This window comes from Lissotriton vulgaris, chromosome 7 (assembly GCF_964263255.1).
Source record: "Lissotriton vulgaris chromosome 7, aLisVul1.2, whole genome shotgun sequence".
Classification (NCBI taxonomy): domain Eukaryota; kingdom Metazoa; phylum Chordata; class Amphibia; order Caudata; family Salamandridae; genus Lissotriton; species Lissotriton vulgaris.
The window spans coordinates 530,648,633-530,668,014 of NC_141695.1; the positions used below are offsets into that span (position 1 = coordinate 530,648,633).

Below are 19,382 nucleotides of genomic sequence, written 5' to 3' on the forward strand. Positions count from 1 at the left end.
GAACATAGAAATCCGTCAAGCCATCCAGAGTATTAGTACACCATGTTTCCTGGATGCAGATCACATTTGCTCCCAGAGAAAATAAAAGTTCAAATTTCTCTGGGCTACTATGTATCCCCGCCGCGTTCCAAGAAATAATTTTAAATGGGGTGTTAAAGATGGTGAAACAATTTGGGGTTATCAGTGGTCTTATTAGATAAAGCACTGTGCAGCCAATTCCACCGATTATTGTCCTCTATTAGGGAGGAATTCTGAGGCAGTGGGAGTGGCATTACTTGGGAGACCGAACGTTTCCCTTTAGAGACCCAAATCTTCAGATCTCTTAGAGGAGAAGCTACCCCATTTTGTTTATCACCCTTCAGTGTCCTCCCATGGGGTGAATGGATATTACCAGAGCTAAAAATAGGGAGAACATCAAACCAATTGTGTGTCATCAGCGTAAGATGTGAGACCCATCCCATGTGTTTTGATGACTCTGGCAAAGACTGACATATAGATGGTAAATAATGACGGACTCAGAGATGATCCTTGTGGCACACCACACGGGAGGGTGAATGATGGGGAGTTGATAGTGCCAGTACTTCCTAGTTGGGTCTGGCTAGAAAGGAATGAGGCTAAGAGGGCTTTAGCCCTGTGTCTGATACCGATGGTTGAGACACAGTCGATCAAAGTAGCGTTGTCAACCGTGTCAAATGTTGCTGACAGGTCCAGCAGCACCAGGACAGCAGCACCACCTTGGTCTAGTATCGTCCTGATTTATTCTGATGCTTTAATGAGGGCTGTCTCGGTTCCATGGCCATTATGAAAGCCAAATTGCGTGTCATCCAGTAAATTATTTTCATCAATGTATTTAGACAACTGTGAGTTCATGATTCTTTCGAAGATTTTTGCTGGGAATGGAAGGCTTGTGTTAGGCCTATAGTTTTTTTGTATCTGTAGGGTCGAGAGTGTGCTTCTTAAGCAGAGGCTTGATAAAGGCCTTTCTTCCATATGGACGGATAGTTGCCTGTTCTGAACATTGCATTGCAGATGTTTGTAAGGTTGGGGGCTATAAGATCAGGGATCAGTTTCAAAACTAAAGGTGGACAGGGGTCAGGGGAGGATCACGATTTAATGAGGGAGATTAGGTCTGCAATCTGTTGCGGTGAGACTTGACTACACTCTGAAAACAAGGGGGAAGTTTCTACCATGTCATAATCCGAAATCTTGTAGTCTGTCTTAGGTTGTGATGAGAAGTTGACATAGATTTGGTTTACCTATTCATGGAAGAAACTAGCTAGTGAGTTGCCTAGGGTCTGTGATGGGTCTATAGTGAAATTCGTCGACTGCCCTGATAACTTGGCCACTACCTGATACAACTGCTTATTAGAATCTTGAGCGGATTCTATCTGCCTCAGGTAATACTTACTTTTCTCCTGGATAATAAGATTTTTGTACTTAGCTAATGCTTCCTTGTAGCAGATTTTTACATTGTTGTCATAGTCTTTCTGCCAGTTCCTCTCAAGGTTTCTACATCGTTGTTTTTCAAGTCTAAGAGCCTCTGAGAACCAAGGGGCAGAAGGGGCATGCTGGTTTTTAGAGTCTTTTTAAAGTGGTACCAGGGAGTTGAAGGCATGGAGATTTAAAACACGCGCATGACCTATTCAAGTAAGTATGTGCTACTCGTTTCATGAATGCATGAATCATTAGCCCACTGTAAGCTTATTTTACTTTTTCGTTAAGTGTCACGTTTTCCATTCGCACACGATATTCCCATTAGCTTAACAGGACTGTACATGTTTCTGATCAAACTGCTTTAACCACTCATGTTCCTCGTTCGTAAAATCCACATTCACAGATTGCTTAAGAGTAAGTTCACTCTATTTGTCTTTTAATTATAAACTTTACCAAATCACTGGGTTCTTTCTCTACTCTAGAACTTCTCTTCTCTTAATGCCATTACTTCATATTTCGATTCATGCACGTTATCTTCCAATAGATCAGCACTTTTTTTTTACTTCACTCGCGCACCTTGTCTCATTCAGTTTTCATGAGAACAACCCCGGACTTTTACCAACTCTTGAATTTCTCTACTCTTGATGCTATTACTTTATACTTCAGTCTATGCACGTTATCTTCCACTAGCTCTGCACTTTTATTTTAACTTTGCTTGCGCACCTTGCCTCATTCATTTTTCAAGAGAACATCACTGGATATCTTTTTTCTTTTACACCTGTTGAAGGCCTTGTTTGAACTTGGATTTCTACTTTTACTGGTTTAATCACCTTGGTGGTAGGCCTTATTTTTCAAACACAACTACGTACTAATAATCATTAATGATACACATGACTCTCTAGATTTACGCTGGTTTCCTCATGGTCATTACATTTTATTTTACAATCGTAGATCTTATCCCTGATGAAGGACGGAATGCCCGATATGCATTGGGAAAGCAAACACGCCAAAGAAAAATTAATCCATGTGATTGATTAAGTACACAGTTGCAAAGCATTCTGGATATTGTATGCTGGTTTGTAACCTGGACTTTGCTTCATGAATGAATTTAAATTTGTGAAAATAGAACAATCAATACATACGATCAACGAATGATGAATTTGGATTACTGTTGTTATTTTTGAATGGACCAGAAATAATTCTCAAGTCCTTTTTAAGGATCAGATTGGTGCCTATTGGGACAAACCCCTAGTTAGGGGGTGCTACACATTCATTATACTATTATACCATGAGTATTCCTCCTGCATAACACTTTTCTATTTGCTAACCTATGTGAAGCGAAATGGCAACCCAGAAATTGAGCTTCAAACAAATATTCCAAGAATATTGCTACGGGTAATAATGGCTACATTACCAAAACACCCAGGTGAATTGCTTTTTTTTTTTTTAATAAGAGCAGACCAACTCATCATCCCTCAAAAGTTTGATTACTGATTTTTTCCTAATTAGTTATGCAAACCAAATCAGACATCTTGTATGGCCTCAACTCTGCTTGTGCAGCAGATGCAGAAACATCTACCACCAAGGCTGAAACATTTATTTATGGAATTGGGTTGTTGAGTGCAGCGACTTTAACAGGGACATGGTGATCATGACAGAGAAGCCTAAAGTGTCCTCCTCTCTACTGAGCTCCTCCATTGCCTTTGACTAGACTCTTGGTCAGTTCCTGTGGGATGTAGTGAAGACCAATAGGAAGCCTTCTCAACCCAGGGCTATCAGCAAACCATGGATAGCATGGAAGAGACTAAAGGTAGTGTCTAGTCCTTCTACTCTCTCCTTGACATACTTGGCTCCCCAACTAGAAATGGAACAAAATGTATTCATATAATGGATCAGCACATTTTATGCTTGGATGTGTTTATTGTTTTAGTTAACAATACAAGTGTATATTCACATCTTAGCATATTTTAATAACAAGTATACCAAAGAACAAAGAGCTCAATTCGTTTCCTGCTGGAAATTCTTAAGCAAGCTGGAACCTTGCTTCCTCAATATTAATTGCCACAAAATAAACCTTGGTGGGACCAAAGGCGGAGAGTGTTATAGCTGTTCTATCCAGTGCTTCAATACTTTCTCCAATGGTAGACGTACTTGCTGGCATTGCCATACCTAATAAATCTGCAGAAGGCAGCAGCATCTGTTGGCTTGATCAATCATCCTAAGCTGTTGGCAGAAAAGAGCTCTGACAGGCCTAATCAATTCTTTGGCTAAGAAGTTGGATGAAACTCAGAGTCTCCCTACAATACTGTAGGGGAGGCACTTGAATTATTCCAAAGTTATATACGATCAAACAGGAAAAAATGGTTGATGCTGTGTACTCTATAAGAAAGCTGAATAACACCCCGTAACATAGAACCAGTGAATGCCTTGCCCCCACTAGTAATGCGATCAGGTTCCGTATTACACATGTGGAGTTTAAATCCTACAATGTATGTAGGCTAATCTTTGATAATTTGGAGCAGCTGTGCATCATGGACATAGATGTCATTCCGCGCCCCTTCCTGTGAGCAGCAATTATGCAACAGCTAATTTGAGCCTGTGCTACGGCCATGGAAGTTAAGTAGCTGTAAGATAATATGCAAATCCTGCAAATTTCCAGGCCCTAGGTCCATTTAAGCTTTCATGAAATATTGCAGGTGAGGAAAAGCACCTCGTTGTAACAAAGATAAAGGATAATAGGGACCATCATGACTTGGCTCCAATCAGCACTGAGTAGCACAAGGAAAGCCTTGTCGCCCCTGACACAAAATGTTTAGCACTGTGACTGCTCTTCCTTTAGCTGCTTGCTTGTTTGAAATAGGAGAGGTAAGTTTATGTACCTTCCTGCATCACATCCTTCCCCTAATGTGTGTATCGACAGGGACTTCATTCAACAACAACTGCTCAGGTTTGCTGTACGCGCTGGGGCAGGAGAGTGAACGCTAGGAGTGCTGCAGTGTTACATGCTTACCCCGTTGTTGTTGAGTCTGTTTATAAACAGGCTGTTTGGGGTTGCTTTCATACCCAATATTATGCAACCTGAAAATTCATCTACTCCTATTTGGTGATGATGCTGTCCCGCTCTTCCTGACAGAACTTTCTAATCATGAATGACTAGCTTCGCTGACTACTGCATGGTAAAGGCTCTATCAACTTTGCAAAGACAAAGTTCATTGCTATGTAGACCACCGCTCCCCAAGATGATCATTAATGGCTAATGACATACTTATGGACTGCATGAACCACTTTTTTTAACAGTGGCAGCCGGTACGGTATGGGGGTAGCGGGGCAGGCGGTGGGGTGAAAAAAGAAAATTCACTTACCTGATTGCTGTGTCTCTCCACCGTAGATCCAATGTCTTGTCTCCTCCGCTCTTCTTCCAGGAAACACCCAGGCTCCCTTGAGCCGATCACAACGGTGCAATGCAGCGTTGTTATTGGTCTGAGCGCCATGGTTCAGATGTGGAATGGGAGCCTGGGCATGTTCTCCACCCAGGCTGTAAGACAACCTGGGTGGAGAACCTGCAAAGTGTGCATGATGTTTTGGCCAGCCCAAGAGGGCCGGCCAAAGAATCATGCGCACTTAAGAGTACAGCAACAACTCCTTCCCAACGTTAGGGGAGTCAAGCCCTGTCCTGCCCTAAACTGACAATACTAAGAATAAAATGATAATAACTCCAGTTATTATATTTAATTTTTTTCTATTACACTGCTCGTGAACAGTGGGGCGTCACTCCTCTGCCTTAGCCGAAGAGTCGCCACTGTGTATTATATAGGTATTCGTTTAATCTGTAAGCTCAATTGGGTTTCTCCTGGGAAAAAACTACTACTGTACTTGTACAAACAAGCATCAAGGGAAGGTTAGCCGTGCGCATTCCATAGCCCTTTGGTAGCCTTAATTTGAACATAAGTATGATAAAAAATTATATTGCTTCTGTATATCAACAGGACAAGATTTAAAATAGAAGATCCAGGGTGGCAAACATTCACCAAGCAAAGGAATATCTGCTATTTTAAAGAGTTGTGGGCTCATCTGGAAACCCTGATGAACGTATTTATGGAATATCACATTTCAGCATTTAAACCTAAACATGGTCGCCCAATGGGGTGGGAGTTAATGTCATGAGTTTCTACCAAGATCCAAATTGAAGCATAACAGCTACTTAGATAAAGTCTCAAATGACAGGTTGGCCTGTAAGATTGACTAAGACTGCATCTCCAGGAAAAGTGTTAGATATAATGACTGTTGATGTTCCCCCATGCCGCCGTACCAATGATATCTTATCAGAAGCAACTTGGCCCATCATACCCTCTTAGTATCTGGTGTTTTTAAGGCCTCTTCCACCAAAAAGCCATTCAATAGTGTAAGTAATGACGAGGACGCAGCCTGGGGCATCCAGGAGCTGTTTTGCATTGGCAACAATAAAAATACCAGGCATGCGAGAAGTTTTATGCCACTGTTGTTACTTTGCAGCTTGCACTTAATAAATGACCGTAGTAGTTAAGATTTATCACCCAGTAAAAATTATAAGTCAGGAAGCAGAACAACCCTAATAAATTATACTTTGGGCAACGTGGAAGTCTGAGTGTTAGTCTTATCCATGGAAGTGGTCCTGATCCATGACTGGCCGATTTCCAGCGTTAACTATTCCCACTGGGTACAATGAGAGATGGATGCCTAAGCACCATTCAGAAATTTCGTCATCAGATAACAGAAGAACAATGAAATGGAGAGCAGAGACTACAGCACATTTTCCCTATTTCTAATGGAGGAAGTAATAAAAGATCTTAAGAACCTACCTATAGCTAGAGAAGGCGACAATAGAATACTACGGGGTCTTTAATTGCAAAGGCATACTCTTCTTAGACCACCTTCAAACTCCCTAAGGGAGCTCAAACCTAAAGTAGGTATGAGTGGTTGAACGAGCAGTGCTGGCAAAGGAAGCGCAAGCTTTCCCGGTACCCTAGTGGTACTCTATCCTTCTAATAATAATGTAACACATTTTATTGAATTAAGGAAAAAATATTCCCAAGTTGATAATTAGAAAATGTTTGTGCCAAGAGGAGGATGTAAGGTGAGATAAGGCAAGCTGGCACTTATAAAAATGTAAACCTGAGAATTTGCATCTCTTGGTTTTCTGGGACATATAAATAAACTAAAGCATGATCATGGGTTTACCACTTAAAGTAATTGCCCAAACGAGTAGGGCGAATACAAAACTGACATTGCCATGAGCCAGGCACAATACAATGGTGATTATTGCATTAATTTTACAGAATCAATCACTGAAGTAGAAACAGCATTCAAAAGTTGAATAAATCCCTTGGCCCAAGCCAGCTCCGGTTGACATGAACCAAGCAGACCCAAATTCATGGGTGTCAGTTCTTAGCAAGCTTTTTAATGAAGTACTGGCCATCAGTTATCATTGTCCCGCTGGACTAAAAGGGATGTCATGGAGGTCCAGCCAATAATAGGCCACTTCCTTTTTTGGATGGAGCCAGCAAGATTTTTAGCTGGGTATTGTTGAACTGTCTTCAGGGTTAAGCTGACTCGGGATTCATTCTTTTACATACACATCTGGCTTTAGAAAAGACATCGGAATGTTGGATTAGGCAATGTGGCTGTATACTAGTTGGGTAAATAAAATACGTGCATGTCAAAAAAGTTCAATTATATTTTTGATATCAGTCTTTGTCCTGGCAAGCGAGTCGAAATTATGGCTTGCACCTAACCAGCAGGGTATCCACAAAAGGGAGCTGAAGCAACTATTTATGGTGACAAATTCTGGGGCTGAACCAAGGCAGAATATTGCGAAGAATTTGGGGCCTGGCAATCCTCCGGCACACGGTAGCCGCCGGCTACTGTGTGGACGTTGGATACACAAGTCCCAGCATCTTAATGGATATACTTGATCGAGAGGAATTTTGAATATTGGGACAGAGAAAGGTTTTGCCCTGTCTGTGGTTTATTTGTACCGAACGAACTGTGATGGTTGAACATTATATTGGATTTTGAACTATTAGGACAACAGCCCTGATGAAGTCGCTTTGCCATACTTGAACGCGACGAAACACGTGTTGGCTGCTATATGAATAAATTTGCTGGAGTGAACAATAAACTGATCTTGGAGAAATGGACTAATGCATGGACATATTTGTTCAGGCTGCATGAACCTGAAATCTATGTGAGAAATTTTACCTCTTTGGAAACACCAAGGTTTGTGGACTGATATTTGAACTTTTGTACTTCTTGCAACTACGCCAACTGGTATTGGGAGCATACAAGAAGATTATATTTGCATATATAGTAAAAAATATTGTGATTTGAGAGTGCTCGGGGAGATCTTTTCAACCTTTGTATTGGAAGCCAAGTATTCAACCCATTGTTGATATTACTGCCCTCTGTTCAGGTTTTTGTTGGGTTTGGCTCCACATTAATCCCAGTCTATGGCATATCTCAGATCCATGCTGGAGCTGGAACCCAACGAAGGGCCTGTGATAGATCCATGGATGTCACATGTCGAGAAAGCCCCAAGGGCACTGCTATACGGCCATCTCTAGGATAATTATTCCCTGATTTAAACTGCTTCAATTGACTTGTTTAAGGAGTGGTTTTGGCTTACAAAGCGGTGCATGTGGCCAAGTTTGGCTCATTAACGTCTGTCTCTCTCATAAAGAAAATACCGGTCTCGAGTCATACTTGGATCAGGTTCAACTAGAGCACAACACACATTGTACCCTAAGTTCAGGCTAGGAACCCTCGAAACAAGAGCTGATGGGGCTAAGTTGTCGTGCAGTGGCCTCTGCGATTGTAAATTGTCACATGGGGCAGGGATTCTGTCCTTCGGGTAATGGGTTTCGTAGAAAGGCACTGATTGCTCCTAGAAGGGGGTTACTACCAATATTTAAAATCGGTAGTGCTAAAATATCTGTCGATGTTCTGCCACTTTGTTATAGAACAGACTTGCTTACAAAAATAGTTTTCTGTATCATCGTAAATATATTCCTCATGGTCAGTTACTGCAAAGGTAATTGGTTGCACTATATAGAGGCCGGACCACCTAAGGAACAGTGCTGTATTTGGCTGACTACGCAGCCCAGGGTCCCATCTTGTGAGTGACCAATTGGTCTCTTACGCCGATGACACGCAGCTGGTGATCTCCCTATCGCACGCGCCCTGTCTTGCTGCCGAGGGCTTCCGTTCGTGCATGAAAGACCTTGCCGAATGGATGGCCAACAACTGCCTAAAGCTGAACGGCAGCAAGACAGAGGTGCTGGTGGTGGGGAGGGCCCAGTCTGCTTGGTCATCGGCATGGTGGCCATCCTGCCTTGGACCAGTCCCTACCCCCTGCCAAGAGGCACGTAATCTGGGGGTGTGGTTTGATGCGGGTCTCACTTTTGGCCCCCTGATAAATGGGAGTATGTTTCGGAATTCTAAAGAAATTAAGGAAAGTCCTCGACTTACTCCCGTTGGAGGCCCGCCAAACCCTGGTCCACGCTCTGGTGACAGCTAGGTCGGACTATGGGAACCTGCTGTACCTGGGGGCTCCAGAAAAAAGCATAGCCCGTCTACAAGTGCTGCAGAATGCGGCAGCGCGTCTGATCCTCAGATTGCCCAAAAGGGCGCCTTCTAAGGCGGCCCTCCAGCAGCTGCACTGGCTCCCTGTGAGGAGAAGAGTAGAATACAAAGCCCTTTGCACTTGCCATCGCATTCTGAATGGAAGGGCACCCGACCCTCTCACTAAACTGATAGAAGTGTACGAACCAACACGTGCGCTTAGATCCACAGGGGGCGGCCTTCTGAGGATCCCGAGAATTAAAAAAGTCCGCATGGGAGGCAGGTCTTTCAGAAGCCTAGCGGCTACTAATTGGAACAAACTGCCAGCGGACCTGCGCCTGGAACCGGAGGAGACCAGGTTCCGAGCGAAACTTAAAACATTTCTCTACCTGAAATAATGTGTCCGCTCAGTCTCTGTGCCCGCTGTTAGCTGCCTCTCCCACTTTTAGCGCGTGGACACGCCGGTGTGCGTAATCGCAGCGCTCTACAAATGTCCCAATAATAATAATAATAATAATAGTATGCATGGATAGCCAGCGGTAAGGGTAAGCTTGTGGATTACTTCATGGTTGCTTTCACGTACTGTACTATTTTAGTTAATCTGATTCGATTTATCCTTAAGTATGAGCGCCCTGTTAAATGTATTGTTATTATACTGTTATATGCTATGCTGAGATCAATAAAGTTTGTTTGTTAAAGTCAGGGACTTGGCTTGGTCAGTAAGAAGGGGAAGGGGGGGGGACTTCAGATTTCCCAACAATCAAGCTGATGTATCTTGTGAAAGTACATTATATGAGAAGCAGGGCATTAGGGGGGCTTTAAGGCCAATGTGTTAGGAGTACTTAAAAAACAATGGGGCATATTACCAACAACTAGCAATAATTTTTGTCTCTAACTTGTTTAGAGACAAAAATTATCGCCGCACATCGGCGATTATTATCGCAGATAAACCTTGCTATTAACAAGGTTTATCGCAAATGCGATAAAAAACGGCCGAAATGCATGAATATCGCTGAAAAGTCAGCGATATTCATGCATTATCGAGCAAATGCTCTTAGCCATGTTATCCACCTCCCATTGGATAACATGGCTAAGAACTGCTCAGGGCAGGTGTTAGCTTTTGGAGATATTCCCGCTTAGCGCGAATATCTCCAAAAGTTGGTAATAGGAGATAGCGATGTTAGCGACTGTTTTCAGTCTCTAACATCTTGGCACGCCCACTTTGCATCTCATTAGTGATAAATATCACTGACATAAAAAGTGGGGCCCAAGATGGTCGCTATCTCCTACTAGCTGTCGCTAACTGGTGTTAGCGACAGCTTGGTAATAGGGAGACAATTTTATCTCCGCTTTCTTTGCTTTTAAAGCCAAAAAAGCGGAGATAAACCCCCTTGATAATATGCCCCAATATTTTCAAACTAGCCAACATTTTTTAAGACCTTCAAAACAGAGACAAGAGAGCAAGAGTGTGTTTTGTTTGTTTGTGGAAATCCCAGGTGAAATCCGACAGACACCTCACCATACCCGACTGAAAGCACGTGTACCTACTTATGTACTACAGAATATTTTTTTAGGTGGGTATAACACCCCCCGAATCTATGCCCCCGGTTAAAGATTGTTTCTCAACGGCTGTATCATTATCTGCACTCTTTATTCCTGCTGCCACCATTTCCCCTACAGTTTGCTTCTCTGTAGGCTCAACAACGAACCCCGCGCTAAATCACTATCCACAGCAGTGTGCTTTCTGAGAAGTGGAGTCTATGACGGGCTCAACCCATCGGTTCCTACGTGCTCCGTCTGTTCTTGAAAACCTGCTACTTTTGTACGTGCTTGAAGCAGGTTCCTAAGACTGATGGGCACTAGGCTCTGGAATACCCCCTCAATTACATTTAAGAGCAACCAGTTCCCATCTTGCTCTCTGGAAGGCGCTGAAAATATTTGTCAATATCATTTGATTGTTCTCTGTTTCTCTTCTCGTTTAGATTTTGTTATCCCGCTCAAGACACTTATGCTACCAGTTGAGCTTCATAAGAATTTAAAACCAAGCAAGCTTCCCGCCCTTCCGCAGACCTGGAAGAGGCACGAGCCTGAAGTTCTACCACGAGGGCATGCCTTGGAAAGCCCAACAGAAGAAAAGATACCCTAAAATTACCTAATATAATTTTTCATGAGGCAAGTATCGATAATCAAATGCTAGTTTGCCTTTTCTGACTAACAAATTGAGAAAAACAGGTGGGAAAATGCTATCAGGTTAAACTGGGGAGCCAAGAGAAGTAAAAACAATCTATGCAAAGCAAGAAAGGCTGGTGCTCCCTGGAGCTAACCAAGCAGGATGGATGCAGTCAAATCACTTTGCATAAACAACCAACCTTCAAATCAGTTTCCCTGTGTTTTTGAATAGCAAATCCAATGGCGAGCTGAGGTGGCACTGGAGGAGGAAGCTTAATACCATAAAGGCTACACAGAGGAGGTTAAATATCTGTACTGCGTAGAATTGGGGAATTAAAGAGGCAAGCCACCACAGATGGAGAATAGCTCACTGGTAAACACAAGGCATTGCCGGACACAAGGAGGCTAATCAAGACTGGACCACACTTTCCCGGTGCAAATTGAACACACTCATTTATGTTACATCAAGATGTGCAGATCAACATATGCACAATTTAAAAAGCTTTATCCGCAAGAAAGAAATGTGGCTCTGTGTTTTACAAAAATACGATTCCAGTTTACAACAGCTTAATTTAGGGCTTTCAGTTGAAAGGTAGAATCCAGGACGTATAAGCGCAGTAAAATGTAAAAACAATGCTCCAGTGAACATTTACTCGCTTGATATTATTAAAAATAATCTGCACTGACTGCACAATGTCAGTAATTACGGCTCACAGAAGATGATGGTCCCCGTTCCACCTCTCCATTGTTGCACCTTGTGTCAACTAGTTCAGTTGGCTTAATTCTATCCAGGGTTAGCTGGGCTTCAGCTGTTTAAAGTAAGGCCCTTCACTATTGGTGTCCCAGTACTATTGTTACCCTAAACGGAAAACCAAGTACCCCCTTTCAGCACTTGACTTAAAAGGCAGTGATGGTCCAGTCACTTGGTTTACTTTTAAAAAGAAACAGTACAGTAAAAGGCACATAGCTAACTACTATGCTTCACATTACAAACATCTAAAGAATATACAAGTGGCAAAACAGATATCAAATAGCAAACAAGCTCTTGGTGGGAATAACAATTTCAAACCTCTTCTGAAGGAGGCCTTGCAGAAACAAGGGTGCAAATCACACACCTAAGGATTCCTCAGTAAACGGAACTACCCCCTTGACCCTAGCCCGCTTTTTTTATAAGCAAGGTGCCTAATGACAAACTGCATGCCTGTGGGCCTAACATGCAAAACCAACAGTACTTTTAAAACAAGGCACTTAGTTTAGCATTTGGCTTTTCACACACAAATGTTAGACCTACAGCCTTTGTCACCCATTTTCAGTAATTCAAAAAGCAAGGCCTGCAGTTTTTAATAAAGCCTTTCCTTCTAATAAAAAGCAGGCTTACTCACTTTGGTAATAACTCAGCCACTGACAGTAGGTCCCTCACTATAGAGACAAACCTCACTTTAGGTTGACCTAATATCCATACCACATTAACATAAGGTTGACTACAAAAATATTAACTGTTTTCTGGCCAGACATAAAAATACATGGCTGCACTACATTACTTCCTCGAGGCAGCTGCAGCAACTATTACTGCTAAGGCTCAATTTTATTTCCAAAGGAACTGCAAGTCCTTTAAAACTGCAGAGGCCAGGAAAGGCTTTCTAGCCATGAGAGAAACACGCAGAAAAGAAACCTCAATTACTCCTTCACAGGTCCTGCCCGCTTTAAGATCACGGACAATTGGAGGTCAATGGTCTTTGAGGACCCCGAGGAACTCAGGCGATACCTAAGAGGACCACCGACAGAGGAAATGGATGCAAAAGGCCAAAGTGCCGCGAAAAGAAGTGCCTCACCAACCGACGAAAGGAAAGGGGAATAAAGAGGAAGGAACACTACGGAAGGACAACACTAAGTACCCACCAAAAATCAAGACTTTGTGCGACTTTCAGGAACCTAGCATAAATAACACTATACCGACTTCTACCTCAAGCAAGGGAACCGATAGCAATAAGTAGCGCTAGCCCAAAGAGCGCGCACAGAATCTCAGGAATTTGAAAAGACAATCGTTTCAAGAAATCAGCAACCAACCTACCTCAGGGGATGCAGAGCAAAGGAACTTTGTTGTCGCACACCCACTATGCAAGTAAGGGGGTGTGGGGGGAGGGAGAGGAGGGGGGCAGGGGAGAGGGAGGGGGGTGCCGGGGAAACACACATTGGTCGATTCTATTTTCTTCTCTTTCTCTATCTTTCTACACCACTTTTCTACTACTAGAGAGAGCTGACAGGGAACCAAAACACAGAAGTAAGCAATGCATGCTAAGGAGCCAAACAGACAGCCAACTCAGAAAGAAAAGGAAATGACACACAACACGCACCATACTCTCACGACTGACATTAAGGTAGTGTCACTGAACGTTAAAGGTCTCAACCACCCAGTAAAAAGTTGGAAAGTCCTAGAGCACCTGGCAAAGCTGAAGAGTGATATCTATGTTCTGCAGGAAACAAGGCTAGGGAGGAAGACATAGACCGCCTTAAAGCCAGCTGGATAGGTCACGTATTAGGTTCACCAGCAAAGAACAAAAAGAATGGAGTCATCACAATACTAAGCAAGAAGTCAAAACTCACACCAGACAAAACAAAGTCAGACACAGAAGGAAGGTTACTTATAACAAGCCTGTTAAGGGGAGGAACCAATACATGTGGCGAATATCTATGGCCCCAACACCGAAGATAAAGCATTCTGCGAACGGATAGGGAAAGAACTAGAAGCACTGCCTTTGGGGGAGCTCCAAATAGTGGCTGGAGACATGAACCAGGTTCTGGATCCAGCCATAGACAGACACCCACAAAGGCAGAGTCAGAACACACTGAGAGGCAACCCACTACGGAACCTTTGCGCAAAAATAAGACTAGCAGACCCATGGAGACTACAAAACCCAGATGAAAGAGATTACACCTTCTACTCAAACCCACACAACTCATACAGCAGAATTGACTATATACTCATATCAGACACACACACACACCTTATTGAACACACAGAGATTGGCCCAAGGACGATCTCAGACCACTCTCACATCAGCCTAACGCTAACGGGCAAACACAATGAACGCCCAACGCGCAGATGGAGGTTCGATGACGACCTTCTCAAAAACACAAACAGCGGAGATGAGATAGAACGAGCCATAAAAGAATACCTCAAAAGCAATGACAGTCCAGACATTGGAATAGAGACGCTATGGGACGCACTGAAAGCCACAATACGAGGAACAATTATCAGTATCAAGGGGAGGCAGAACAAAGAGAGAAACAGGAAGATAAAGGACCTAGAGAGCGAAATCAAAAAACTAGAATTAGGACACATAGCCAACATAGAGGACAGAAACACCCTCACGACCCTGACAAAGAAAAAGTATGAGTTGAACAAGATCCTCAGCAGGAGGGCGGGGGCATGGATCAAAAAATACAAAGCAATAAACTTATGCTCGGCTAACAGGGCAGGGAAAGCACTCGCAGCGTACCTTAAAGGCAAACAGAGACAACACACCATAGCAGCCGTCAGAGACAGTACAAACAAATCACACAAGACAAATAAGGGAATACTCAACACCTTTAGGGACTTCTACGAGCAGCTCTATAAAAGAGATGAGACGCTAAGTGCAGACGCAGGGAAAAAATTACTGGAACACATCATAACACCAAAACTGACGGAGGATCAAAGGGAGAGATTAGACTCAGAAATAACCAGGGAAGAAATAGAAAGGGCTGTCAAAAGTCTGAAAGACAAAAAAGCACCAGGGCCGGATGGCTTCACAGCCAAGTTTTACAAACACTACATCACCACACTCCTGCCAACGATGACGTCAGTGTTCACAAGCTATGTAAACAATGGACGCATGACGCAATCGATGGCAGAAGCCAACATCATAGTGATCCCCAAAGAAGGCAAAGATACACAACACCCGAAAAACTACAGACCAATCTCACTAATTAATGTGGACTGTAAAATTTATGCCAAGATCCTGGCGACTAGACTCAATACGTACCTACCCTCCCTCATACACCGTGCACAAGTGGGCTATCTGAAGAACAGAATGTCCCATGACAATACAAGGCTACTATGCCACGTAATCAATCACACTTCCAAAAGCAACAATGCGGCGGTCATGATACCCCGAGACGCAGAAAAAGCGTTTGATAGGGTGTCATGGCCATGCCTAGACCAGTGCATGCAGAAATTCGGCCTAGGCCATAACTGCAGGAGGATGGTGATGGCCCTATACAACGAACCAAAAGCCCGGGTGGTAGTAAATGGGTGCACGTCAGATCTGCTAGACCTAAACAGGGGAACTAGACAGGGCTGTCCGCTATCTCCAGCCCTCTTCCTACTGGCAATAGAACCCTTACTCAACATGATACGATCAAACCCCAACATCAGAGGGATACCTGTAGAGGGAGAGTCTTTTAAACTGGCAGCATATGTGGACGATGTCCTAATTGTAACAGAAGATCCAGAAAGATCTATAAACGCTCTAATGGACACTATAGACCAGTATGCCCAGGTGTCGGGGTACAAACTTAATAGAGAGAAATCAGAATGTAAGCCACTGAACATCCACACCAATAAGACAGCTCTGGGATCCTCGGGTCTGACCTGGCAGAGGAAAGCCATTAAATACCTGGGCCTCCTTTTCGAAAGAGACTTGCGAACAACATTAGACCAGAACGAACAAGCAATCTTAGCCAAAATCAAGGAGAAACTAGAGGGGTGGTCACCCAAATTCACTATGTGGTGGGGAAGGATAGAGACCATTAAGATGATTATCACCCCCATGGTTAACTACATGCTTAACATGCTGCCACTAACCAACACATCCGATTTCTATAAAAAATTAGACAAACTACTAAACACCTTCCTATGGAGAGGGAGGAAACCCAGAATCAGCCTTCAGAAACTAAGACTCCCCAAGGAACTAGGAGGCCTTAACATAACAAATTTTAAGACCTTCCAAACAGCCTGTATGGCAAAACAGGGCCTGTACTGGCTATGCCCAAAGAGTGACTACATCCCGGCCTGGCTCTCTCTAGAGCGCAACCTGCTAGGAGGGATGGAACCAGTAGCACTACTCACAGCGTCAAAACACCCCGCAATCAAACAAAACGCAATACTAAGGAACACAAGAATGGCCCTACTTAAAATAGATAAAATATTAGACACAAGCGTCAGACAAACTCAGCTAGAGTCCCTCTGGTACAACCCTAGGCTAAAATACAAGAACAACATACTGAACATGCACACATGGTACCGTCATGGCATAACAACGGTGAGCCAACTACAGAGCGAAGGGAATCAAATAGCCTTTGACACACTCAAAGAACGATACAAGTTTGATAGCTCTATAACTTCCTCAAGATAAGGGTGGCAATCGCCAAAGCAGGCTTAAACAATCTCACCCCATCAATAATACAATATGCCACCGGCCTGAACATCATAGGACACCAAGTAGCGCACATATACAGAGCCCTGAGGCCCAAAGCGTCTAAACTAAATAACAAAACTATAGCCGACTGGGAGGCAGTGGCAGGGAAAGTGCTCAGTGAGGAGGAAAGAGCAGACCTCTGGTCTTCATCATCAAGAAGGAAGGTGACAACGACTCTAGACCAGACTAAATTTTGGCTGTTACACAAAGCCTTCTGGACCCCAGCACGCCTGGCCTCCATGGGAATCAGAGAGAATGATTCCTGCTGGAACTGCAACAAGCAGAAGGGGGACCTGGCACACCTACTCTTCCACTGCACTAAGACCAGGAAATTCTGGGACGCAATAAACACTCTAATCAATGACGTAACAGGCGCCACACTAACACTGGACTTTCACTATCTAGTACTGGGGTACACAGCCCCATCAATAACATCAGGGAATGGGGAGGAGCTTCGCGGGCGACCAAGATGGCCGCGTAAGCTCGGAGCTCCGTGGACCGTCCGACCCACCGCAACTATCCTGTTTGAAATCCTGGTCCACGTTGGTGGAATTGTAATGCTGGTGGCCTACTGAGGTGGGGACTGCAATCGGCTTCCGAATCGGTGGATCCTGAGCAAAGGTACGTCGAGCTGAACTCCGCTCCGTGACGGTGCCATTGTCCCTCCGGACTTCGTCACTTCGCACGATCGGACTGCGTAGTGCCCGCCTGCCGCCTTTGTTGGTGAAGTAACTGCACTCCTGCTTGAGCCTTCGGCACCCTGGTCTTGACAGGCACACTGCTGGTTGGGGGGGCTTTTTAGTCTACTGCAGGGGTGCAGGGTGGGGGGTTTGTTGGGTACAGTTATTTTGTGTGTTATTTTTTCCTTTCTTTCTCTTGTGTGGCAATGGGACATTGGTGCTCCTGAACTGTTTTTGATGCGGGTGTCTTCGGGCTTTGGGTGGGGCGGGCAGTGGGGGGATGGGGGGTAGGATGTTAAGAATTCTCAGTTGGAATGTTAACGGGTTGGGTGATCGTATCAAGAGAGGGGTGGTGATACAACTGATTAAACGGCACATGCCAGATATTGTCCTTCTTCAGGAGACGCACTTGGTGGGCAACGCTTGTAAAGCTCTGAATCGTAAGGGTTACAAAATGGTGGCACACTCGGGGTTCTCTTCCGGCTCCCGGGGGGCGGGCATCCTCGTGCGCGCGTCCCTTCCCCTGGAGATAGAGACCACCTTGATTGATGACAGGGGGCGGTACGCCGCCGTGGCTGGTAGATGGGAAGGGCGTTCCCTCACATTGTTTTCTGTGTATGTCCCCCCGGGGCTCCAATCTAGTACCTTTCAGGACCTTGGTGGTGCCATCTTGTCTATGCCGGCTGGCCGGTTGATAGTGGGGGGTGACTTTAATTCAGTTTGCTCTGGTCTGCTTGATCGCCAGCCGCCCCGCGACCTACGCAGCCCGCAGATGTGGCTGCCGTCCTTTCTCGAGTCCATGGGTCTGGTAGACGGGTGGCGACTTCTGCATCCCACGCTCTGTCAATTTTCCTTCCTATCGGGTGCACACGGGAGCCTTTCTCGCATCGACTATGTCCTCACATTGGCTTCGGATGCACTGGCCGTTTCCGAAGCCCGCTTTCTGGCGCGGGGCATTTCTGATCACTCGCCGTTATGGGTCTCCTTTGACTTTGGGGTGGTCCTGTCGGAACGACCGGCAGCGGTCAATCCGTGGTATTTCCGGAATTTCAAAACCCGCTCCCTCCTGGCCAAAGCCATTGATCTTTACTTCTCCGAGAACGTGGGCTCGGTGAGGTCAGCCGTTACACTCTGGGAAGCCTTCAAGACGGTGCTCCGTGGCGAGGCCCAGGCGCTCATCGCTGAGACCCGCCGGACTAGGGATTCTGACATGCTGGCTGTTGAGCAGGAAGTCCTGCGACTCGAGGCCCAGCTGGGGCCCGAGCCGGACCCCTCTGTCCTCCATACCCTCTCGCTGAAACAAGCGGAGTACCATGCCTTGGCTACTAATGCCGCCCTTGCCTTGGCCAAGGAACAGCGAGACCGCATCTATGACGTGGGCGATAAGGCCGGGAAGTTGCTGACTTGGTTAGACAGAAGGGAGATGGCAAGCCGTGTGGTACCCGAACTCCTCGGGGATGACGGTGTGGTCCTTACGGATCCTAGTGCTATCGTTGACTCATTCGCTGGCTACTTTCAGGGGGTCTATGAGTCTGCCTCGGACTTTTCAGAGGCGGACTCATCGGCCTTCCTCTCGGATATTGACCTACCCTGCCTTTCCGAGGAAGAGAGAGCGGACCTGGATAGGGACATCACCGCTGATGAGATTGACCTTGCGATCCGCTCCCTACGGACCGGAAAGGCCTCCGGGCCTAACGGCATACCGGTGGAACTGTATAAAATCCGCTTGGACGCGGTCTCCCCGCACCTCCGTAAAATGTTCCTGGAGTCCTTTGAGAGAGGCTGTCTCCCCCTGGATCAACGACTAGCTACCATCGTGGTCATCCACAAGGAGGGTAAGCCACGGGACGTCTGTCGATCGTACCGTCCTATCTCTCTCCTTAACGTAGAGCCCAAGGTCCTCGCCAAGCTTCTCGCCAACCGCTTGATTGGCGTCATTAGCGACCTCGTGCTCCCCGACCAGTCGGGATTCATCCCCCACCGAAACACTGCCCTCAACTTGCGTCGCCTCCATGGTGTCATGGCCAGGGCCCACACTCTCAAA

General features: G+C 45.1%; 1 protein-coding gene across 1 annotated transcript in view; it reads right to left on the reverse strand.

The window, feature by feature from the left end:
- LOC147701989 (heparan sulfate glucosamine 3-O-sulfotransferase 3A1-like) overlaps positions 1-19,382 on the reverse strand; it is a 548,752-nt gene that overhangs the window by 318,166 nt on the left and 211,204 nt on the right. The gene's annotated exons all lie outside the window — the stretch shown is intronic.